This window comes from Chiloscyllium plagiosum, unplaced genomic scaffold, assembly GCF_037043375.1.
Source record: "Chiloscyllium plagiosum isolate Xiang-an unplaced genomic scaffold, Cpla_swu_hap1 HiC_scaffold_4, whole genome shotgun sequence".
Classification (NCBI taxonomy): domain Eukaryota; kingdom Metazoa; phylum Chordata; class Chondrichthyes; order Orectolobiformes; family Hemiscylliidae; genus Chiloscyllium; species Chiloscyllium plagiosum.
In genome coordinates this window covers 59,347,044-59,373,252 of record NW_028270142.1, presented here as the reverse complement: position 1 = coordinate 59,373,252, position 26,209 = coordinate 59,347,044, and the positions used below count along the sequence as shown (strand labels likewise).

General features: G+C 41.1%; 1 protein-coding gene across 10 annotated transcripts in view; it reads right to left on the bottom strand.

The window, feature by feature from the left end:
* LOC122549160 (neurocalcin-delta) overlaps positions 1–26,209 on the bottom strand; it is a 356,229-nt gene that overhangs the window by 184,834 nt on the left and 145,186 nt on the right. For 9 of the 10 annotated variants that reach the window (XM_087986275.1, XM_087986278.1, XM_087986276.1 and 6 more), the window contains exon 1: positions 13,976–14,054. The exons of the other annotated variant lie outside the window; for it this stretch is intronic. The gene's annotated coding sequence lies outside the window, so the exon portion shown is untranslated. Of the gene's footprint in view, positions 1–13,975; positions 14,055–26,209 lie in introns of those variants that run through there. 10 annotated transcript variants of the gene reach the window in all.

The following is a 26,209-nucleotide window of genomic DNA, read 5'->3' as shown; positions in this document are numbered from 1 at the left end:
GATCCTGAGGGACTTGATAGGGCGGATCCTGAAAGGGTGTTTCCCCTTGTGAGAGACTAGAACTAGGGGACAGTTTAAAAATAACAGTGGCCCTTCATTTAAAGGCAGAGGGGAAGGGAATTCTTCTCTCAGAGATTTCAGAGTCTTTGGAACTCTTCTCAGAGACTGGTCCAGGTGGAATAATTGATTTTTTTAAAGGCTGACGTAAAAAGATTCTTGTCTAACAAGGGAGCCAAAGTTTAGTGGGGATAGGCAGGAATGTGGACTTTAGGTCACAATCAGAGCGGTGATGTTGAATTGTAAAGGGAGGTGTAAGGGCTGAATGGCCTACTCCTGCTCCTAATTCACATGTTTATAAAAACAGTCAAGAATCACAGTCTATTCCACACACAGAAAAGACTAGATTAGATTCTCTACAGTCTGGAAACAGGCCCTTCGGCCCAACCAGTCCACACCGACTCTCTGAAGAGTAACCCATCCAAACCCATTCCCTACAGTGTGGAATAGAACAGAACAGTACTAACAGAACAGTAATTGAAACGGTCAGTAATCTGTCGACTAAATTGACAAAATCTTGCCGAAACATTCTCTGGTAAAGCCAATTTTTGCTACGTATGTGGCATTACATGTGCTAATCCTATCATAATTCCTAGAGTAAACCTGAATAACATTAAGTCATTGTAAAAGGCCTATGGTTGACAGCTTGTTTGTTTGGGCAAAGTTAATCGCATCGTCACAAACATGTGGTTATGATATTACAGGTTTTGTGAAGAAAGCTAATCTGTCTTTAAAACGGACAGACTTAGTTTTCCAAATTTCCTGAAAACTTTATGTATCACTCCTATTGCGGGATTCAACTACAGTCAAAAGACGATAAACTATTATTTTAAGAGTCAGTCATAGAGGACCATTACAAAATTCAATGGGGAGATTCAAGGCCTCCACTGGCCCCTCCCTGCGATTAACTCTTAGTGAGTCTCAGAGATTGAAGACACAGAAAACACTTATTCAATTACCCATTTATTGGGTTCTATCAGCACGAGAGATTAAAAAGGAAGAGCAGTGGTTGCAATGTAGTATCCAACTTATAAAAATGCCATATATGGTGTAAAACATTACATCTCTCAAACTCATTCTCCAACACGTCTTCATGTTTCAGAGAAGGTAATACGTCTTTACAGATTATAACAATGAGTCTCTGACATAAGCTCTCCAGTCTCCCAAGTGGCAGGCCTGCATTTTCCTAGATAGTTTTGACCATTTAAAATTGATGTGAGGGACAAATAAGCAAAAGATACACAGCAGGATGTGAGATTTTACAGTTGCGTTTCCAAAAGATTTGGTCTCAGACTACCATGAAATTGAAACAACTGGTGGCATGGAGTTGGGGGCAATGGGGAAGTCCTATCATTGTTCAGATTTCTTGCTTTCAAGTATCATTGTTAATTACTTTGGCAGCTCAACAACAATTAGATAGTTCATGGTTCAGTTTTCTGACCCAAGTGAAATGTTTGTCCAATTGCTCGGTTGAAACTCAGTGAAAACAGGATCTGCTCATCCTTTATAATTTCGCAAGGTCAAAGCCTTTTCCAAATAAAGCAGTACTGGATATTTCCACAACATGTGCTGTGCCATGATTTAACACCTTGGAGTTTTACTCAGTAAAATTTTAATGAGGAAAACCATTTTAATACAACGGAAGGTTGATGGTCTCTATTCACTTACATCTTCCACAAATTGAGTTTCAACTTTTAACTGGGCCCAATATGAAATAAGAAACAGCAATCTGGAAAATCTACAGTCATTTTATCTTGGCTAATTATTAAAACAGAAAAAAAAAGTGTGAATTTCCTGGATGGCTGTGAATGTTCAGATTTAATTATAAGGGAGAAAGTGAGGACTGCAGATACTGGAGATCAGAGTCAAGAATGTGGTGCTAGAAAAGCATAGCTGGTCTGGCAGCATCCAAGGAGCAGGAGAATCGACATTTCAAGCATAAGCTCTGATGCAGTTCAAATGTCAAAGGTCACATGATTTACAGCAGCAATTTTAATAGCTCACTTATGTACAAATGTTAAAAGTATTGACTGAAAGTTCATATACATGACACTTCTGTACTAGGCATGAGACACTTATTTTTCTTGCCTTCAATTTATTATCTACAGGAATAATAATTTGCTGCTATTAATCTTTTTCTGTACTGTCATTTGACTTATTTTCTGTGGTCCTTTAAACCTTCAAACTATACATGCTGTGAAACAATGTCCTTGCAGACTCCTTGTGGGCAGAGGTGAGTGAGGGAAATGTTCCTCATTCAAAGAGACCCAGTATTCGAAAGGGATCCAGTCAGTGTCACTGCTTGGTCCATGGTGTTGAAGCCTTAGCTGGGTGTAATACCAACAACCGTGCTGCCCTCCGTGGTTCTGCCAAGAAACAATGAGCTCCCATTCAGTGGGTGGACTAGTGGATGGCCCACCACTGCCCAGATAAGTGCTTGATCAGGAGATCTTCCCAAAAACACAACGCTGGGCTCTTTCCAGATCTAAAGCTGCTTTGCCTCTATTAAATACCACCCAAATGTAACTACAATGCACATTGTAATAAATTCTTTATAAAGCAATTAACCAGGTGTGTATTTAAATTGACTGCTAATGTGATTGATTGCGTATGATAGTTTTGTGAAAACACTTCTTTCACAGCAAATGGACAAAGCTTATGAGAACAACTGACATTAGGCATAATATTTATAATTTGTCAACTATTGGACCACTTCAGTACCCAATGTAAAAGCAAACTGCAGCAGTTGGTGGAAATTGGGAATAAAGGCAGAAAGTTCTGGAATTACTCAGAAGGTAATGGTGCATCTGTAAAGAATGGAACAGAATTAACAACTCAGGTCAATAATCAGGTTGCAGATCCCCACCCCATTGCTTGTCATCATAGCAGTGGCCATGGTGGAGACCATGGCTAGTGGTGTGACTGAAAGAACAGAATCACAATTGTCCATTTGAAAGGTTTTCATATTGCACTTGCTTCTCATCCCCTAACCTCTTCTGAACCCCAAGCTACACAACAAAGCAAGCATATATCTCGTTTTCCCCGGATTCATTCATTGGTATCCTCCCTTTGTGTCTTTCTCCTTTGACATATACTCTATCTGTACATAGGCAGGCAATGATACAGGAGTGTAATTAGAAAGAGAGAAAGAGACTGCTGACGATGAAACACCATCATTTGAGCTCAGAAATCACAGCCACCAGCTCAGGTACTGTGTGTGTACAAGTAGTTCTCGGATAACGTGTGTTCTAGCAGCATGATTTTCTTATAACGTCACTCAGGAATTATGGATAGATATTTTTGAGATTGTTTACCTCTGTTCACAATAACGCAATTCCAGTAGTGATCATTTCATGCGTTTCGTTCTGTAAATACGCCAAAGCTTCCACGCTGTTCTGCATTTGTGCCGGTGTCAGCTGCCGACAGAGCAGTTTTCTGAGAGAGATACATTGAGCAGCTTCCTGTGAAAGGTACACTACTCCTAGATTATCTTTTTTTTGAAAAAATGGAGGGGCACAGTGACAAGAATGTTAGCAAGAAGCGTCCTGGTGATAAAATTGAGGGCAGTGAACACAAAAGAAAAGCTATGACATTGGAAGAGATGCTAGCTATTATAAAACATTTTGAGCGTCAAGGAAATAATATGTGACGTAGCTCACTTAACAGGAATGAAGGAGTCTATCTTATGCACCATGATGACCGTCTGTCCCTGTATTAACAATATTTTAAAATGTCGTGTTAAATTTAGATCATAGACTCCCTACAGTGTGGAAACAGGACCTTCGTCCCAACAAGTCCACATTGACCCTCCAAAGAGTAACCCACCCAGACCAATTCCCCTATATTTATCTCCTGACTAATGCATCCAACCTACATATCCCTGTACACAGTGGGCTATTTAGCATGGCCAATTCACCTAACCTGCACATCTTTAAATTGTGGGAGGTAACCCACGCAGACAGGGGAAGAATGTCTGTATGGAGTTTGCACAGTCACCAGAGGCTGGAATCAAACCCAGGTCCCTGGCACTGTGAGGCAGCAGTGCTTACCATTGAGCCACCGTGCTGTCTAATTTACTTTTGTTTCGTTGATAAATATGATTTATACTTTCATTCAGGCTGTGCTTTACTTTGTGTTAGACTTTTGAGTGATTTTTGAGCAATGATGAGTGATTTTTTTTTGCTGGTTTGCCCCTAACCCCACTTTTCCCATAGGCTCCATTATTTATATTAAGTGATTTTCTGAGGCATGGTTTTGCTGGAATGCAACTACAGATTTGGAAAACTACCTGTACTTTAGAGAGTAGTATGAAGATAGTATCAGCACATGGTGAGTCAGTGAGCTCAAGCAGCCAACAGTCAGGGCAGGGGCAAGAGTTGCCAGTTCCTCGGAGGGTGAGGTTCACACAAGCCCTTCTGTGGAGAATTTGGATGATGAGGGCCACGATGGGACAGCATGCAGAAAAATGCTGATGGGCATAGACCATATGATTGTTTAAAAGGGCTTACAGTTTGTTCTCAATCCCTCAAATCTAAGATTCCCTGTTTCCATTCCTGCAACTTTATACATTCACATTACCAACTTGCAGCCTTCACTTACTCACAGCTAAGCAGCCTCTCCATTTTAAAATTCTCATTCTTTATTTCAAATTCAGGCAAGCTCTCGAATAACATAATAGTGCCATTCCTGAACATCATCCTGCTAACAAAACCATGTTGTTGGAAACACATTCCTGCAGAAACCCATGTAAATACTGTATTCATGCTGATTCCCAAAAATCATCCGACAACTTTTAACAGAATGGATCTATTCATGACAAAATGAATATTGCCTTCACTCCCACAACTAGGTGATAAAATTGATCATTTTCATTAGGGAATAAACCTTGTTGTCCCATCCTTCATTGGACATTTGAACTAAGGATCATGTTCATTACATTCGATATTTGCCACTAGCTACAGGCAATGTGGGGAAAATAGGGAAGTTTGGAAAAGTCCCAGACTTAGCTTGATAGGTTGGAATAGTGAAGGTAAAGACTTAGAATAAAAGCACTGCTTTTTGTGAGGTAGGAATATGTCGATCAGCCATGAGAGGTCATCTCTAGCATTGCATATACATCTGTAACATACTGGTGATCCACATATATCACATTATTTCAATAACGTGCTCATTTGCAATAATGAGTAGTAAAGTAAAATCTGCATTACGGTGTAACTGCTTTTTACAAAACCACGTTAATTGTGGACTATCTGTTCCTCCAATACCTTGACTCACCTTAACTCTAATTTCCTACAACTTCTCAACTCTCCAACCGTAAGTACGCTCATTTAATTCTTATTTATTAATTTCCAATTTTAAATGCTTCACCAGAGGGTGTGCCTTCAGCTACAAATGTCCTAAACTCTGGAATTCAAGCCTAAATTGTTCCTCCTCCCTACCTCTGTTTCCTCCCTTAAGATACTCTGTAAAGCCTTTTTTTCCTAGAGCATCTGATAACCTATCAGAATCAAATTTTCTTTTATGACACTCTTATCAAGTCTCTTGGGACTTGTAACTACATTTTAGGTGGTATAAACAAAAGTTGTTAGGACAAGGGCAAGTCTAATTAATGTTCAACACCATCTGTTGCTCTGATATTGAAAGATTATGCCTCATTGCTTTGAGGAATTACTGCAGAATTGTGCTCCCACATTGACTGTGGCCAAGACAAATGGCAGCAGTCGGGAAGACTCATTGAAAAGCTGATCTTTCTGGTTGACAGTCTTAAAATTATCCAGTGAATTTTGTTTCTCGTTGCCATTAGTTACATGTGTTAGAAGGCGGTGGCACAGGAGCAAAGTGAAATCAGCTTTAATGGTCAGGGCAACACAGATATGACAGGTTAAGCATCTGGTATGTCATTATCTCCAAGTTCTCTCTTAATTACAAATGTTCTTTTTAAAAATTGTCAAGCTAGTAGTAGTAGTAAAGGTTAACATTTTCATTTGTTCACCTTTGCTCAGTGCCTGGTGTGGCATTTTCTGCGAACTGATAATCTGTCTGCTTTTAAGCAACAGTATTGTGTAGATCTTGTAACATAGATACTGCATTCTGATGCGCAGCCGTGTTACACTTTTCTCAAATTACACTTGTTATTTAGTCTCATTCTGTCATACACGGTCATGAAGGCTATAAACAACAGCAAGATTGAGTCAGGGTTTTCATCAACTATTGTACATAGTCATGAAATTTTCAAATAAAATCAATGGTTGCATCTAGTATTAACTAATAGGTCCTAAATAGGACAGCATGGTGGCTCAGTGATTAGCACTGCTGCCTTACAGCACCAGGGACCTGGGTTCGATTCCAGCCTCGGATGACTGGCTGTGTGGAGTTTTGCACATTCTCCCTGTATCTGCATGGGTTTCCTCCCAGAGTCCAAAGATGTGAAGTGAATTGGCCATGCTAAATTGCCCATAGTGTTCAGGGATGTGTAGGCTAAGTGCATTAGTCAGGGCCAAATATAGTATAGGAGGAATGGGTCGGGGTGGGTTACTCTTCAGAGAGTTGGTATGGGCTTGTTGGGTCAAAGGGCCTGTTTCCACACTGTAGGAATTCTATGTATAAAAAAAAAATCATTTCCCCTACTTATTGTTTATACAAGTTTATACATTTGAGGATTTTGTTTGACAAAGAATCCATGCTACATAGCATACCATATAATCATGACGTTAGATGATAAATGCACAGGGAAATCCATCTACAGTTTGGCACATGCAGCACTAAACTAGCAAACCTCCACTCAAAGGCCATTGTTATCAACATGGAGCATTCCTGGGTCAGATACATGACAGGCCAATGAAAGCAGATTGTACTATTCTACACATAAAAACATGCCTTAACTGAAAGTTAAAATGAATAATCCTACTGCACCAATGCAAATTCTTACACATCACACAGATTACTGACTCTGTGTAGCTACCAAACAGGCCAATTAGTCAAGAATTTTGGACAGTCTTTGAGACCAACTATTCACGTCATAAAACTATCCAATTCCTTCAAAATGGCAAACATGTCTCAAAACCAAAGAATCAATTTTGAAGTGCATTCATAGTTACTAAGTAAGCAAATGAGGCATGAAGCAAGTTCCACAATTAGAAAATTAGGTGAATGGCCAGTTAAATGTGTTGATTTACCAATTTTTCATCTCACTTAGGCATTGGTTGGTTTTGAATTTATGCATTATATTTGACATTGAGACTTTAATGAACACTTTGACGTGGTATGAGGGGGCCTGTTCTCTCAACAAACTGGGGTAAAACTGTTTGAATTGATTCTCTGTATAACTTTTACAAGGCTGATAAAGAACAAGCACTTTTTGAGAGAAAGGAGATATTATGATTTTTCTTCTCAGAATAGTAAGTTTTGTTATTTCAAGGATAAATTAAAACAGTTATATTTGTTCAAATCAGAATACCCCACTGAAACAATTCAAAATTAACATCTGGTGATAATGCAAACGGATAGTAACCTACATTTATCTTGCAGAAAATGAACATAATATTTTATAGCAAAGATTTTTATTGTACTCCAAAAAGTGCTCCAATTCCTATAAAGACAAATGTCAGCAACATAATGTGATCTAATCCTACCCTCTGTTCATTGAACAAGATCCACTCCTGCCCTTTGCCCATTGGATTGGATCTACTCCTGCTTTCAATCATTGGGTCTCATCCTCTCCTGACCCTTGACCACTGGGTCTCATCCAATCCTGATCCGCTGTCATTTCTGTAGGGGGTCCTTTAGAGGTAGAGGTAGAGGTCTTGTGTAGGTGGTCATGGATTCAGATTACACTTGTGTCAAGTCCCACCTCAGGAAATGATGACCACGAAGTTATGTCAGAACACTTACAGATGGATTGATAACACAGCCCATCAAATTTGCACTACCATTCAATCATGGCTGATATGTTTCTCAATTCTATTCTCCTGCCTTCTCCCCATAACCCTTGATCCCCTAACTAATCAAGAACCTATCTATCTCTGTCTTAAATACACTCAACAACAGGGCCTCCACAACACTCTGCAGCAATGAGTTCCACAGATTCACTACCCTCTCGCTGAAGAAGCTCAAGTCATTTCTAAAGGGTCATTCCCTCACTGAAACTGTACCCTTGGGTCTTATTCTCTTCTACGAGTGGAAACATAGTCTCTATGCCCACTCTATCCAAGCTTCTCAATTTTCTAAAAGTTTCAGTGACATCTCCCCTTCATTCCCCTCAACTCCATTGAGTACAGACTCAGAGTCCTCAACAGCTCCGCATACAAGTGCTTCATTCCCACAATCATTCTTGTGAACCTGCTCTGTCCTCCTCCCAGGTCAGCACATCCTTCTTTAGATACAAAGCCCAAAACTGCTCACAATTTTCCAAATGCATTCTGACCAGAGACTTATGCAGTACATCCCTGACCTTATGCAGTACATCCCTGACCTTGTATTGTAGTCCTCTCAAAATGAATGCCAACACTGCATCACCTTTCCTAAGTGCCAACTGTTCCTACATGTTAGCCTGAAGTGAATCTTGAACTAGGACTCCTAAATCTTTGTGTTTCAGATTTCTGAAGCTACTCCCTACTTAGAAAATGGTCTACACCTCTATTCTTCCAACCAAAGTGCATAACCTCACACTTTCCCACATTGTGTGCCTGAACACACACATCAGCCGGTTTCGTAATAGTTTCTACCCTACTGTTGTTAGAATACTGAATGGACTCAAACTCTTAACATTCGCCTGTATCTGGGTTTTTGTCGCTGTTTACCTATTATTTACTTATCTATGCTACCATGCTAACCATGTGATCTGCCTGTATTGCTCATAAGACACAGCTTTTCACTGTGCCACAGTACACATAACATTAAATTCAATACAATTCAATGTATTCCATCTGCTACCCCTTTGCTCACAATCCCATCCTGTCCAAATCTTTGTGCAGCTTCCCTACTTCCTTAATACTACCTGTCCCTGCGTCATCTGCAAACTTAGCAAATTTAGCAATAATGACCTCAGTCCTTTTGTCCAGACTCTTAATTTATAACATGAATATTTCTGGTCCCAATACTGACCTCCGCAGATTTTCACGAGTCACCGCCTGCCATCCTGAAAAAGATCCTTTTATCCCCACTCTCAGCTTCTGCAAGTCAGCCAATCCCTTATCCATGCCAGCATCTTGCTCCTAACACCATGGATCTTTATCTAATTTAGCAGCCTCCTGTGTAGCACCTTGTCAAAGGCCTTCTCGAAATCCAAATAGATTGCATCCACTGGCTCTCCTAACTTGCTTGTTACTTCAAAGAATTCTAACAGATTGGTCAGGCATAACTTTCCCTTGAACAATACCAGTGCAAAGTATTCATCATGACAGATGTGGATTTACCCTCAAACAGCCAGCCTCAATCTACGACCTGACGACCATATCCTGCCAAAAGCGTGTCCGATTGCAGCTCCTGTCAGAATACATGGATCAGTTGGAGGGCAGTTGGACACACTTAGGTACATGCAGGGGCAGAAAGCATCATAGACAGGAGTCTTAGTGGTGTGGTCACACTAAAAGTTTAAGGCAGATAGATGGGTGACTGCTGTAAGGGGCAGGCAAACAGTTCAGGAGTCCCCTGTGGCTATTCCTGCGACTAATGGTACTAATCCCTGGTACTCGTGGGCAGCACGGTGGCACAGTGGTTAGCACTGTTGCCTCACAGCGCCTGAGACCCGGGTTCAATTCCCGCCTCAGGCGACTGACTTTGTGGAGTTTGCACATTCTCCCAGTGTCTGCGTGGGTTTCCTCCGGGTGCTCCGGTTTCCTCCGGGTGCTCCGGTTTCCTCCCACAGTCCAAAGATGTTCAGATCAGGTGAATTGGCCATGCTAAATTGTCCGTAGTGTTAGGTAAGGGGTAAATGTAGGGGCATGGGTGGATTGCGCTTCGGCGGGTCGGTGTGGACTTGTTGGGCTGAAGGGCCTGTTTCCATGCTGTAATGTAATCTAATGTAATCTAATCTAATATATAATTTGGATCGTGGTGTTGGTGTGCAATGAGGGGGTGGAGGGGCGGGGAATGGGTAGTGGCCTGTAGCCAAAAAGATGGCACTACAGCATGCTCTGTTGTATACAGGGAGGGCTAATGTGCAATAGTCATAAGGGACTCCATACTCAGGCGCACGGATAAGGCATTTCTGTGGCCATAAACAGACTCCAGGATTCCTCCTTAGTGCCAGGATCAAGGATGTCTCTGAGCAGGTACAGAACATTCTGAAAAGGGTGGGCTGGGGGTGGTGCAATTGGTACTAATGACATAGGCAGGAAGAATGACGAAATCCTGCACAGGGCATTCAGAGAGAAAAGTGAGACCTCTAGGGTTGTAATCCTGGGATTACTCTGTGCAACATGTCAGGGAAGTTAGGAATAGAAAGACAGTACAATTAAATATGTAGTTAAACAGCTGTTGTATAAAAGTGAGGGCTTCCAATATATGGATCATTGGAATGTCTTTTTGGGCAAATGGGACCCATACAAGGAGAACTGGTGTTTCTAAACTGGAGGGGCACCAGTATCCTGGGAGGTTTGCTAGTGCCGCTAGGGAGTGTTTAAATCGTGCAGCAAGTGGGTGTGGCAATGCGCTAGTACTGCTGTGTCATTGCCAGAGGCCCAGGTTTGATTTCAGCCTTGGGTAACAGCCTGTGTGGAGTTTGTACATTCTCTCCATGTCTGCGTGGGTTTCTGCCAGTGCTCCGGTTTCCTCCCAGAGTCCAAAGATGTGCAAGTTAGATGAATCAGCCATGAGAAATACAATGTTACAGGGAATAGGGTAGAGTGCTCTTTAGAGGGTGGTCAGTGTAGATTTGAGCCTGGATTAGTACAAACCATTATGCTGTTGTAACAATTACAGAGACTTGATTGCGAAAGGGACAAGACGGAAAACCTAATGTTCCAGGATTTAGCTATTTCAGGTGAGATAGAGGGATGTTAAAGAGGTGGGGGAGCTGAGTTACTGATCAATGAGAATATCACAGCTTTACTGAGAAAGGGTTCATCCAGTGAGGCCATATAGAGGCCTTAGGAATAGGAAGGGTGCAAACACTTTGATGGGCTTGTACTACAAGCCAGCAGGAGACAGAAGCACAGATAGGTGTACAGATTTTGGAAAAATGTGAAAACAACAGTATTATTCCCATATACCCCGGTACACCTTTACCACCAGGGGCTTGGGTGGGGGATAACTTGTTAGGTACATCCAGGAGGATTTCTCGAAGCACTATGTAAATAGTTCAACCAGGTAAGGGGCCATATTGGTATTGGGGAATGAGCCCAGCCAGGTGATTGAAGTTTCAGTGGAGGAGCATTCCAGGAACAGTGACCACAATTCCATAAGTTTTAAATTATTTATGGATCAGGATAAGAGAATTCCTCAGGTGAAGTACTAAACTGGGGTAAGGCTAACTCCTAAAATATTAGGCAGAAATACGGATTGTAGATTGAGGCTGGCTGTTTGAGGGTAAATCCACATCTGTCATGATGAATACTTTGCACTGGTATTCACAACAGTGAAGGGCATAGTGAATGATGAAGCTAGAAGAGTACGCTGATATTCAATGGCATGTCAATATAAAAAAGGTGTCAGGTATTTCAAAAGGCATTAAGGTAGACAAGTCCCGAACGGGAGGGGATGTTATCTGGTTTAGAAGATATTAGCAAAGAGGAGAGATTAGACAAACTCCATTTGTTTTCACTTGAATGTCGGAGGATGAGGGGTGACCTGATAGAGGTTTACAAAATTATAAGATGTGGATAGAATGGGTCATCAGGGTGGATATGTCAATTCCAAGAGGACAAATACTTACAGTAAAAGGAGGAAAGTTTAAAGGAGATGTGAGAGACAAGTCCTTTTACACAGAGGGTGGTAAGTGCTGAGAACATGCAGCCAGAGGAGATGGTAGAAGCTGATACAATGACAACAGGAATAGAGGGATACAGTTCACGTGGAAGCAAAAGGTAAGCTGTTCTTTGTTCTTTTTCCTTTAATAGTGGACTCTAAAGTCTTAACGATGACTGAAGTCAGGCTAACCGGGCAATAACTATTTTGTTTTCTACCTCCCTTCCTTCTTAAATAGGGGTGTTGCATTAGCCATCTCCCAATCCTCTGGGACCCTCCCTGACTCTAGTGATTCTTGAAAAATCACCACTAATACCTCCACAGGAGCAGGAGTCTTCAGTACATTTGTTGTCAGGGCCAACAGCTTTTGCAGTATCCAAATCCTCCAACCAATACTTGATATCACATACAGTGAACAGAATTGGCTAAAGTCTGGGGGTCCACAGGAGGAGGACGAGATGGGTCATCTACTCAATACATCTGGCTGAAGATTGCTGTGAATGCTTCAGCTTTAGATTTTGCATTAATGTGATCGTCTCTTCCATCATTTAGGAAGAGAGTATTTTAGATCCTTCTCCTCCTCCAGTGAGTTGTTTAATTATCCACCTCTATTCACAACTGGATGTGGCTGGACTGCAGAGCTTAGGTCTGATCTGTTGATTGTGGGATCACTTAGCTCTGTCTATCACTTGCTACTTATATTTTTAGTTATGCTAGTAGTCCAGTTTGGTAGCTTCACCTTATTTTTTTTTAAGGTATGCCTGCTGCTACTCGTGGCATGTCCTCCTGCACTCTCCATTGAACTAAGGTTGAGGCCTGGCTTGATGATAATGGTTGAGTGGAAGATATGCTGGGTCTACATGAGGTTGTAGATTGTGGAGTACAATGCTGCTGCTGTTGATGGCCCACAGTGCCTCATGCATACCTGGTCTTGAGTTGCTGGATCTGTTTGAAGACTGTCCCATTTAGCATGTCTTTGTTGTTAGCTTTACTCAAATTATCATACTGTTACTTCTGATTCCAGCATCTCCCTCTCAAATTGCAGGATGCATTATATCATATAATGGTTACTGCCCCAGAAGGGCTCCTTCACCTCAAGTTCCCTGATCAGGTCTGCCTCATTACACGTCACCAAATCCAGAATTGCCTGTTCCCTACTGGGCTGTGCCACAAGCTGCTCTAAAAAACCATTTCATAGACACTCCATGAATTCTTTTCTTGGGATTCGCTACCAAGCTGATTTTCCCAGTCCACCTGTATGTGGAAGAATTCCCATAATGGTTGTAATAGTGTTTTTCTGACATGCCCTTTCTACCTCCTAAAGGTATCTTCTGCCCTACGCCCTGACACGTGCCAAGGGGCCTAACATGTAATAATTAATCGCATTAGACAGCAGCGCAACACTTGGCAGGCATCCAATGTCAGGGTCCCAACTCCAGAGCAAAAATATTCAGCCTGTGCTCTCTGCTATCACAATTCAAACATAGGGAGGGATGTTCTGTTCCAGTCTTGGGGAGGGCAGCTCAAGCTAATTAATGGGTCAGTTCCCTCAGGCAATATGGGGAGAAAATCAGAGAGGAAGATCTAACATCCTTTATTTTCTGAAGGATTTTTCTATAGTACTGTCATATGCAATTAAGAAAAAAAAACAAGCATCACATGTTGGCAAATCTTAAATGTTGCTAGGTAACAGTGCTCTGAGCTCAATCTTGTCAATGTCAATAAAACTTTCCATTGAAAATGTGTTGATTGCAAACCAGAAACAAATAAGAAATATTCCAGAAATGTCAAGTATGACTTGTAGGGATTATATATAATCCAAATTGTATCATTTTAAAAGGTGAAAATCAAGAAATAGAACCAAAAATAATGTAGTTTTTTGCCTTGACTCTTGATACACCATCTATCAGTGTTTAATATTGATGTAGAACATTCAATAGATATGCAAGTCCTCTAAGTAATATTTGATCATCTTTACATTTTACAATGACACAAGACCAAATAGTATACTTACCACTTCAATAGGAATCTACAGCAGGTCTCCCACAGTCACCGAAATTCAGTCACAAAATGCAACACACCTGCATGACAAAATCATTCTAAATTAGCGGATGCTTAACAGGACCAACATCAATTACACTGATACTTACAAAATATTGCCTCATAAAGCACTGCATACAAATCCCGTATACATTCAAAGTACTGTACTGAACAAAAGGTTAATATGATTACCTTTAGAATTTCATAGGACTACAAAAATGATAATATATTCTTAAAGTGGAAAACTTTGTATGAGACAGGGATTAAAACAAATAGGCCAGACTTTGCCTAACAGAGTATCCAAAAGCACTTGCCAATAAATACACATTTCCATCTGGCCTTCAGCTAAAACATTTTGCCTATTAAGTCATTGAAGGAAGAAGCTGAGAATGGTGTGCAAAGTGAACACAGCATCTGGGCTGTGAGTGAATAGGACAATGAACTGAATATATCTTCCTTAACCAATAAGATTTGAGGATTAGGAAATAAATTGAAAAGCGGGTATATTGAAGCAAGATCATTAAATGTCAAATCAGCAGTAAAGGAAATAATGAGAGGAAAGGAAAGATTGGGATTAAGATGGAGTGTGAGAAAACTGCCAGAAACAATAAGTAATATTCCACAATTTTAAATCTCCTGAAACAAACTGAAGCGGAGATACCACATAATTTTCAGGGCCAAGGATCTTCCTAATACTCACTTGGTGTAGTAAATTCAAGGAGCAATTAAATGGGTAAATAAAGCAAGTCCCCAAAACAAGGAGGGAAGCTAATAGCAGAACTCAGACTGAAACTTTTGGATTTGGCAATTAACCATGTATCTCCCCCTCACTGGTGCAGTACCATTCGTTGATAAACAACAGAGAATATCATTAGCCTTACTTTTATTTTTACAGCCAATACTGGGCCATTGCCTCATCATTGTCTCCATTTACAAGAAGCATTCGCAACATATAACTGGCTATCTAGACATTTTTCATGCTCCAGGAGTCTTTAACAGTAATTCTACAAAGAAGCTGGATAATGGTGACCATGGAAACACTATTTCGGAGCAACATTATATTATGTTATTAAAGTCAATATTTCAATGTGAGATCGTGTGTGGTTCCAGGGTGAACACTGAGAAGAGAACAGAGAACATCTCCATCTTTAATCTTTTCCCTAACCTGGAACCACTGAGCCATTCATTGGTGGGACCCACACTCCCTTGCTCCACAATGTAAGTAATTTTTTGCATACTTAAAACTCATCATGAAGAGACTGCATGGATGCAATATCACCTACTCAACATTTTGTTTCGAAGGCACAGAAATAAAAATATTGAAATGTGGCCATTCGATTCAAGTGCTCTCTAGAGTCAACTTATTTCAAGTGAAAGAGTATTTTTGTTGTTTTAAAGTATGTATATGAATGTAAAATCAGGTCTGTATTACAACAGAGTAATGCACAATGCCCTGATTTCTAGGCAACATTCATCCCAGTACTGCATTGTAGAAGACAAAACCATCCTATAAAATGATTGAACCTCTTCCAGCATAGGGAGAATGGGGAGAAGAAATTCAGGAGTCACCATTTGACCATGGTTCTCGCCCCAATCATTCTGGATGGCAGGCAGAAGCAGCATTTCAAGCCATATGAGAACACTGCTGGGAACCCAAAGGATCACCCTTCAGCAGTTTAGGAAATGATAGCTGAAGGTGGACTACTAGCCGGAGAACATCATTAAAGGGGGTGGGGGAGGCAAAGGAAGTCTGCTCCAGAGAGCCTCAAGGTCTTTCCAATTGGTCTTCAGGCGCTCTCTTATTCCCCTCCAATTCTTAAGGTAACAGCAAAACCAAGGTAGTTGCTTTCTTTCCGCCAATTATTGTTTTGGGCCCTCAGCTTCTCATGTGGCCATATTGGCCTCACTCCTGTCTGCAAACATCTTCCCTCACTGTTTGAGTAAAGCAGTGTAAACAACACATACATTCCCAAGTTGTGAAGTTTCCTCTTGTTTTAAAAGGCCAGGAAATCAAATTCTCACCCAGTGCATAAAACTACTTCCATATTTTGTAAGAAGTAGCCAACTTTTCTTGGTTTATTTTTCAATCCCCAACTTAATTAAGAATTGTTTCACTTTTCCACAGAATATTAAGGCTTGAATAAACAAATCATGTACCAAAATGATTTGACACAAAATGTTTCCAAGTAGTGAAAATATCAGAGTAGGGGAGAGGGTGGGGTTGGGAAGTTTTGTTTCAAGTTATTTCTGCTTGGTGCAAAAAACTGTAATTGTTGCCTACTCCCTGATGTACCTCATTGAAACCTTACTCATCCATAGCTAAAACTCAAATGCAAATTTTATCAAAATAAATTCACCCTCTTCCCACTCTCTCCTCCCCAATTCCCGACAAGTTAAACTTCCATTCTGTGACTGTTATAGAAATAAAGTTCCAAAGCAGCCAAAAACTCAAAACTTAAATGGGATAAGTGGTCGGGGGCTTTGCAACAATGAAGGGGCAATCAATATAAAAATGGTAGATATCACCAACAACTGGAAGTCCCACTCTGGTGTTGGACACATGAACATATTGTTCTTTTTTTTTCCATATGGTGGACCAGGCCAACATTTGCTGCACATTCTCTAATTGCCCAGAGAGCTCATAAGAAACAACCACATTACTGCGAGTAGTATAGGCAAGAGATACTCTATGCTGACCTCCAGCATCTGCAGTCCTCACATTCTCGTAGCATAGGCTAGACCAGGTAGGACTAGCAGTTTCTTTCCCTAAAGCATATGAGAGAAGGAGATGGGTTGAAAGTGACTGATCCTGAATCCTCTGGATTTAATACTCTAGTGACAACAGCACTAGGTCCTCACCTCCTTGCAGGCTCCTGCTGTGGATGTAGCTGTCCACATGGATCAGATGCGGATTCCACTCATATCACATGTTGCTGACTTCAGAGCACGAAAGGACAGCATTTTTGGAGACTGTCTCTTATACAGCTTGAAAAAGTCTTGCAACACGCTTGGTACCACTTGGGAGTGCAGCCCCATGGATCTCCTACTAATCAGGTCATCCCAGCACAGCTGTACTGAGGCAGACCTCCAGGATCTGGAAGCCTCCACTCTCCTTTCCAGGGTCGCCAATCCAAATGCCAGGGATTCCAACCAGCCAGAGCGAGAATCCCAACTGGCAGTCATTAGTTTGGCCACAACTGAAGCTACAGTGAAGTATAAGGACTATGTCCTAGGATTTTATGTTTTTAAAGACTGGGAGCTGAAATGAGAAAGAGCTGTTTTAAAATCAACGTTTAATCTGCGGGGTAGCTGTAGTTTTAAACGCTATTGCAGGTATCATGTAAAACAGAATAATTGAACTTTGAGTTACAGAAAATTTCAAGCTGAGGGTGACGGATGCAGTTTTACTACTAGCAGCAGGAAGTTGTTTGATCTATGGACTAGTGATCAGTTGCCAATGACAGACTACTTGCCTGCAAACAACTGTGATTGGTTCTCAGGTAACTTGGAGCTGGGAACAACTTGTAGAGGCAGAGAAATGTTCAGGTGTCCAGCTCAGGAGTAGTCTCTCTATTCTCTGAAGTCAAGTAAATGTAAACTTGAAGAAAACCAGTTTATCTTTCCCTTAACAACTACTGTAAGTGGTGGCTTTATCTGATGAACCAGAGACACTTTATAAAAGGAACCAGCTAGCTTGTGTCTTTTACCATCTCATGGAAGCAACTGGAGATAGACAAGTGAAGCAAGATGCTGACCAGCATAAGAGTTGAATAGAAGGAAGGAGTTAGTTGATGTGATGAGGAAGAAAATGGCAGTGCTGACCTTACATCAGCCTTATACACTGACTGTTCAGTATTCCTCCAGTGTATGCCCCTCAAGCCAGACTCACACCCACACCAAATTAAAGTCTATTAGGATTCATTCCATAAGGGTGCAATTTGTGGCCTTTACTGTGGCATGTTTGTAGGCAGCAAGGGCATTTAAATGGGCAGGACGTTAGCAAGACTGAACCCTGCTGCCTTTCCACCTTCACTAGAATTAAGTTATGGTTGGGAAATCCCATGCTGAAACTTCCTGCCCTTCCACCAATTCAGATCCTTAAGTGGGAAATTAATGACCACTCAAGTGCCACATCTTTTTGGTGTTGGTACTAACTCAGTGACAAACAGGACTGTGACACTGCAGATTGTTTGTGATCTGCCAGAGGTTGGAGAGGCCCCTCATTCCAAGGCACTCAATGCCTGATGAAATGACAGAGTTGTGACTTTGGGAAGGGGAAGGCTGCTGAAAGCTGTTGTTAGCAGAACTTTCCAATGATGCACTACAGATAAAAGATAGCAAAGTTGTTCACAAAAAAACATGCAGTGTACGGTTGTCATTGGGAAACTAAATTATGAGACCCACTTACACCTAATGCTGTCATAATCACCTGTATCACATGTACTGAAAAACTAAAACATGTGGAATTTCTTCTTGCAAAGTTTATGGTAGTTGCCCTGCCTATCAATGACTGCTGAATGAAAACATGGACTCAAATGTAAGTAATTATGCCAGCAGGCTGAATTTTGGTTCACCTGCAGAAAAGGACAAAAGCCCAGTCAAACCTGTTCCTGCTCCAAATTTTACTGTCTCCACCCACAGTATACAGGCAATACTACCCTCCCAAAACCAGAAACCTCAGATCTAAGCATCCAAGTCTAGGAAGAATGTTGTTAAACTGGAGGGTGCAGAAAAGATTTACAAGGATGTTGCTGGGATTGGAAGGTTTGAGTTATAGGGAGTGGCTGAGTTAGATGAGGCTTTTTTCCCTGCAGTGTCGGAGGCTGATGGGTGAACTTATAAAAGGTTTATAAAATCATGAGGGCATGGATACAGTGAACAGCCAAGGTCTTTTTTTCCAGAATAGGGGAATCCAAAACTAGAGGGCAAAAGTTAAAGGTGAGCGGGGAAAGATTTAGAAGGGACCTGGGGAGTAACTTTTGTGGGTGGTGCATGAATGGAATGAGCTGTCAGAGGAAATGGAGGAGGCAGGTACAATTACATATTTAAAAGGCATCTGGATGGGTATATGAATAGGAAGGGTTTACAGGTATTTGGGCCAAAATGCTGGCAAACGGGACTCAGCCAGAAGGGGATGTCTGGTTGGCACAGAGGAGTTGAACTGAAGGGTCTGTTTCCATGCTTATGACTCCATGGAAGATTATTCATAATGTTTCAGAAACACAGCAATACAAAGGGTGTGTTGTCAGCTGGGACTCTGGACCATTCTGAACCAGCAGCAGTGCATATATGTATCTCAGGAGCACGTGGAATAACTACCTGGTGTAGCTGGCTGCGTCACCTTTGGCACCAGCACTGGTTTCATTCTAACATCATGCTGTAAACTGCTTCAAGGCTGTCTCTAGTAGTGATATCAATGCACCGTGGAAAAATACATCAGCGCAGAATGACAGCTGCATAGAGCAGGCTTGGGATTTCAGCTGTGCCTTTCCTCTGAGCCCATTTTGCTCTGTACTGAACTTCATTGCAGGCTATAAAGGGAGACTACAATAGCTGCCAATTGTTGACATTCTTGCAAAAAGGAAGCTATGTTAGTAAGATAGTAGGAAACATTCCTCTGAAATCTCCCTCCCCTGCTCCTCCAGAGATCCAGAGCATCTAAATTCTGCCCTTCATTTAGGTCACCGAAAGTTTCTTTTGAAGCATGTGTGGAGAAGCAATATAAAGCTGACACCCAATTGAGAAGCTTACATCTACTTCTTCAATCTTTCAGCACAGTGTACTTTTGAAATTTCCGCTTGTTTTTCCACAATCCCCCATCCATTTAGGAAGTAAAAACCAGAACAACTGCGGATGCTGTAAAATCAGAAACAAAAACAGAAGTTGCTGGAAAAGTTGAGCAGGTCTGGCAGCATTTGTGAAGAGAAATCAGAGTTGACATTTCAAGTCCAGTGCCACTTCCTCAGATGCTATTTTTGCATCAACTTCTGTTTTTGTATCCATTTAGGACATTTACTATCAAAGGTATCTGACGCAGACTGGGAAAAGTCACAGCTCTCAGTGACTGGTCTACTGTTTTAGTATTGAATAGGTTAACTGTTCAATATTACATGGGTCCAGAGTCACAGCATTTGTCTGTCTGTCATTGGTATCCGATTGAAACTTCCAACCCTCCTAAGAAAGGCAAAGGATTTCCCCACAACTGGGGAAGGGAGCCTTTGGAATTGGCATTCTCCAAATTGGTGAGGGGTTTGCAATTTCAGGAGTTATCTGTAATAGGAAGGTTCCTCACTTTTCCCTCTTGCCCTGCTCACAGGTGACCTCCTGGCACTTGGAAATTGTCACACAGTAGCCTCTGACACAGAATCACAAGCAGTGGTATCTAACTAGAGAGATTCAATCTTTGGACCATATTATAATCCAGTTAAGGACTACAAATATTGACAAATTCAGATTCTCATTTTAATCAACAAAAATACACAGAACAAAACAAAACAAATGATATTGTATATTAAAGATTTAAAATAAAATAAAATAATCACAGCACGGTGGCTCAGTGGTTAGCATTGCTGCCTCACAGCACCAAGGTCCCAGGTTCAATTCTGGCCTTGGGCGACTGTGTGTGGAGTTTGCACATTCTCCCAGTGCTCCAGTTTCCTCCCACAGTCCAAAGGTGTGCAGTCTGTGAATTGGTCATAGTAAATTTCCCATAGTGTTAGGTGCATTAGTCAGGAAATGGGTCTGGGTGGGTTACTCTATGAAGGGTCAGTGTGGACTGGTTGGGCCGAAGGGCCTGTTTCCACACTGTAGGGAATCAAATCAAAACTTGATAATACTTTATAACTATGGATGTCATACACTCAGGTTTCTTTAAGAATTGCCTTATGAAACACAATCTTAAAAATTATTAACTGGTCCATCCATGATATGAGACAATTCCTTGTTCTGTTTACTTTGCAACATAGAGTCAGAGAGATGTACAGCATGGAAACAGACCCTTTGGTCCAACCCATCCATGCCGACCAGATATCCCAACCCAATCCAGTCCCACCTGCCAGCACCCGGCCCATATCCCTCCAAACCCTTCCTATTCATATACCCATCCAAATGCCTCATACATATTGTAATTGTACCAGCCTTCACCACTTCCTCTGGCAGCTCATTCCATACACATACCACCCTCTGTGTGAAAAAGTTGCCCCTTAGGTCTCTTTTATATCTTTCCCCTCTCACCCTAAACCTATGCCCTCTAGTTCTGGACTCCCCGACCCCAGGGAAAAGACTTTGCCTATTTACCCTATCCATGCCCCACGTAATTTTGTAAACCTCTATAAGGTCACTCCTCAGCACTTCCAGGATTATTCCATTATTATTTTGCAATAAGCCACTGTGATGCTCACCTAGCTTCAAACTAGGAATTCTTCCAGCTCTGTACTTTCATACAATTCAAACTGAAATCAAGTTTCATCCACCTTCCACACAGTCAATAAAAAGCTAGTGTTTTACTCTGCTTATTATGTGGATCTCTCTTCTCTCTGTGTGTGTTTCTCCAGGCACTCTGTCCAACTCTGTTTAGCAAACATGGATTATCAATTGATTTGGTCAATTATGCTTGACAAAATATTACAGTAGTTTCCATTGTTTCGGGCAGGTTAGTTAACCAGAAAACTCTCCCACTCTTAACGCCTGCTATGAGGCATATTGGAATGATTTATACATCAATGATCAACCCATCTGGCCACTTAATGAATGTAGCCATCAAGGGCTGAGGTGGGTCCTAAACACACCCTCTAGACTAGAGAGGGAAAGGCACTACCCTATGTCACAAGACTTCCCCAAGGTCTAACTGTCATTTATGTTGGCTATTTTCTCTCAAGAGTTCAAAACACCACCATGGCCAAACTGCAATGAATATATCCAGTAAACAACCAGATAAATTGAAACCAGAGAACGTTATGATACACCCACCTTCATGACTCTTGCTCTGGATTGTTTTCAAACTGAACTTTAAGTTAACTATCCCTCATTTACAACTTTTCTTTTCATCTGATAAAGTAAATGAAATAAAGCTTTACAACGTCTGAAAGTTTACTGAATGTTTTGGGAAGTTAGCTTAAAGACAAAGATATTTGTCTGGACTGCACTTCTTTGCAAGCACTGTAGCCATCACACCTTGAGCTCTTTAGCTAAATAATCTACCTGCTACTTCATAGCTCTTTCTTCTGATTCGAATGCTTTAACCTGTAACCTAAAATGTTATATTCATAAAACGTTGTATTCTAAAACACACGGACCATAAAACTTGATGTTTGCAACAACATTTGTCAAAGTCACATGATCATATGTCTCGATCAGGTACCTTGGTCAAAATGTCACATGATCAAATGTCCAGGAATGCCTGGCAACATTGGTCAGATTGAAAACTCTCACACAGAAGGCTAACTTGATTTATACAGACTCGAAGCCAGCTAAAACACGCCCTGCTGCCATCTCCCCGTTAAGCCTTAAACGCATTCTCTGCAGGAGTATACCTATAAACAGAAGTAAATTTTTTTCATTTTGTTTTAAGAGTGTGTTGGCTTTCACTGTGATCCCAAAATATTCAAAATGTACTGCCTGTGGAGTGATGCTGAACATGTGTAGTCCATTGTCAATCAATGTTGTAGCTACCAACTTCCCCATAGCAATTTTACAGAGATTAATGTAAATACAAAAGTAGATAATGATGCATATTCATTGGGATGGATAATTGCAGACTTCAGTAAAATTGCAAATGTGCTAAGGATAGGTTTTAGGAGCTCAATGCTAAATGCTAAACGAAAATCCCAAGAGATTGGTTGTGAATCACTTTTCTGGGGATTGCTTTAAAGAATTCCATTGACTGATTAATACCACCAAGCACATAATTGAAATGGAAACAGATTTGACAAAGAATTAAGCTATCAGTATAGATAAAGCGGAAATATTCTCCCAAAACACTTGGCTACCTCAACAAGAACAATATCAAGCAGCATAAAATACAAAGAATACAGTAATTAACAGTTCAAAACAGGATTAGATCCAAATCTGGAACATAAACACTATTCTAAGGTTAAGAAAGTTACAAGTACAAGTACATTGACATTTAGAAAAAAAAATGACCTGCATTTACATCACACCTTTCACCTCCACAGGAACCAAATTGCCCTCAATGAGGTCCCATAAATAGCAATGAGAATTACTGCCAGTATTTTTGGTTCTATGAAAATTGTTGGCAGGGCAGTGGGAAAACCCCAAGTCTTTGCCAAATAATTCCATACAGTTAGTACAGATGGGGGTCAGTGTCTCAGCTTCCCATCTCAAAACAAAGGCCTGAGCTTTAAACAAGGTAGCACTTTCTCAGTAGTGCAGTAAAATACTTGAGGAAATCTATGTTGTTGCATTGAATTCAATGTGTTTGGGGATGAGCCCTGGTTAAAAGACATGAAGTAAAGGGTTGACAATGTAATTGCATTGTGTGTGGTGCGAGAATGTGACCACCTGACTTGGTGCACAGCTGAAAAACACAACCACATGATCCAAAATGCAGTGCAACAGCTAGCCAACATGTTGAGATTCAGGGGAAAAAGTAGTGAATGACCATTGTTGTTTACTTTTTGATCAGCTGGAAGTATCATCTGCCCTCAATTTATTTTGCCTCCAGATCCTTCTGTTGCAGAACTATCCAAGATTTCTCCCTCAGCAGGGCCTGCAAGTACTTAAAGTAGATGACTGATGATTATTAGCCAGGGCTGACAATGTCAACTTTGCCTATCAAAACATACTGGTGCTCAGATATTGACTGTGGTTGCAGGCGTGGGTGCCATTGGCACGCACACATGTGGTACATCAGGAAACTCTAGAATAACCAGGCTCATTTGTCACTGCCCAGGTCTTCTAATCAGTATTCAGTCCTTGTGTGCAAGCACAAGATGATTTCATTTTGCAGCATTCCAAGCCACACCAATGCCTCCAGGCCTGGGAAGAGGTGGATGTTGGCAGTAAGGGAGGTGGTGGTGGCGTCGTGGTACTGTCACTAAGTTAGTAATCCAGCAACTTGGGCTGATGTCCTGGGGACATGGGTTCAAATCCCACCAGGGCAGGTGGTGATATTTGTTTTCAATAAAAAGTTGGCCTAATGGCAACCATTGCTGTAAAAAAAAAGCTTCACTAATGTGACTCCAGACTTGAACAGGTCCTAGTTAGCAATGCCCACATTCCATGAATAAACTTAGTAAAAAATACCTTCTTCAAACAGGACTCTGAAGCCCAACAGTTCTTTTGTTTTATAAACAACCTGGTCAAAGATATTATACAACTCTGTCGCAGGTGGGACTTGAACACAGGCCTCCTGGCTCCGAGGTAGGGACATAACCATTGCACCAGAAGAGCCCTCAAAACCAACTATTCTTTCCTATATATCTGAGACTAGTATCACACGCGACCATGTTTTTCTTCCCCAAGATCACCTGTGGGGCTTTTCACCTATTACCCACCATCACTCAATCATCCATGTTTCCAATTAAACAAATTACATGCAATCCCTGGCATGGACAATACTGACCACTGAAGGTTGTAGGCGAGGTAGGGAGCACAATCAAAATGGAGTTGGAAAGGGAGATAAGACATTCTATGTCCTGCAGTTCCCACCTTTCTTTAAAGGCATCAAGAGTACTGTTGGACACTACATTCCCTCTCCAAGGTCACCCAGGCAAGAATGTAGCCGCAGAAGAGGGAAGACTAACAGTTCTCCAATGAATATGGCATCACCAATAAGTGAGAGATTTACCATCCATCTGCTGCTTCAAGGCTACACCTCAGTTGTCTAGACAGATCAGAAGAAGCCCTTCAGTAAAGATCTTCAGAATAGCTTGCTGCACTTTGCCTAAGACTGCATGACTTTGATCTGATTTGGTTGGACTGGGGCGTACAAAGTTAAAAATCGCACAACACCAGGTTATAGTCCAACAGGTTTAATCAGAAGCACTAGCAGCGCTCCGAAAGCCAGTGCTTCCAATTAAACCTGTTGGACTATAACCTGGTGTTGTGATTTTTAACTTTGACTTTGACCTGCAATCTGGTTGAATTTGGCTGTTCCTGCATCAATACACTTACAGAACTAGAAACTACAATGGCTCCATTTCCACCACTCAAACAATGCCACTGGAATAAAGCAAATTTTGAACATGGCTGCCACTCTCAAGCCTAAATCAGATCAATTCGCATTGTCCAATTCATCAAACAAGTGAAAAATCAACTGACGACCCAAATATCCAAAAATGGCCAAGATGGAAAGGTGGTGAAAAAAAAACACATTTATATCAGCTAAAAAACAGAATCTTCTCAATGAGCCAAAATTTGCCAGTTAACTTTACAAATGAATTCAGTAAATAATTCTTTCCAAGTGTTATTATGCATCTTATAACATTACACTTCATATTAAACTTCCTTTCTGTTTAATACACCAGTTCTTTGAGTATACCTGCAGGGCATTTTATCTGGAAGGGCACATATGTACAATGGGCTGAGTTCTGGCAGCATTTATTCTTTCTTGATTCTTTTCTCAACACTGATCAAAAAACTCTTTGCTTTCTCATAACTATTGAAACACACTGAGAACCCATGGCATTCTTGTCACTCAAAGGTCTTCGGTTTAAGCCCAACAACAAACAGAGATGGTACTCCAATGCAACAGAACAGAAGGAGGACCGTTTCATAGAGATGTACAGCATGGAAACAGACCCTTTGGTCCTACTTGTCCATGCCAACCAGATTTACTAAATTAATCTAGTCCCATTTGACAGCCCTTAGCATATATCCCTCTCAACCCTTCCTATTCATATACCCATCCAAAATGCAGCACCTCACATTTATCTAAATTAAACACCATCTGCCACTCCTTAGCCCATTGGCCCAACTGATCAAGATCCCATTATACTCTGGGGTAACATTTTTTGCTGTCCACTATATTTGGTGACATCTGCAAAATTACTAACTGTACTTCCTCTGTTCACATCCAAATCATTTCTAAATGACGAAAAGCAGTGGATCCTGCCCTGAACACAGCTACACAACCATTAAAGATACCTACCGCTCCATTCCCCACTCACACTTTGGAAAATCAGATGGGGCTGTGTTTCTCCTCCCAGCCTACAAGCAGAAGTAGAAGCTGAAATAGGAGGATCTTCAC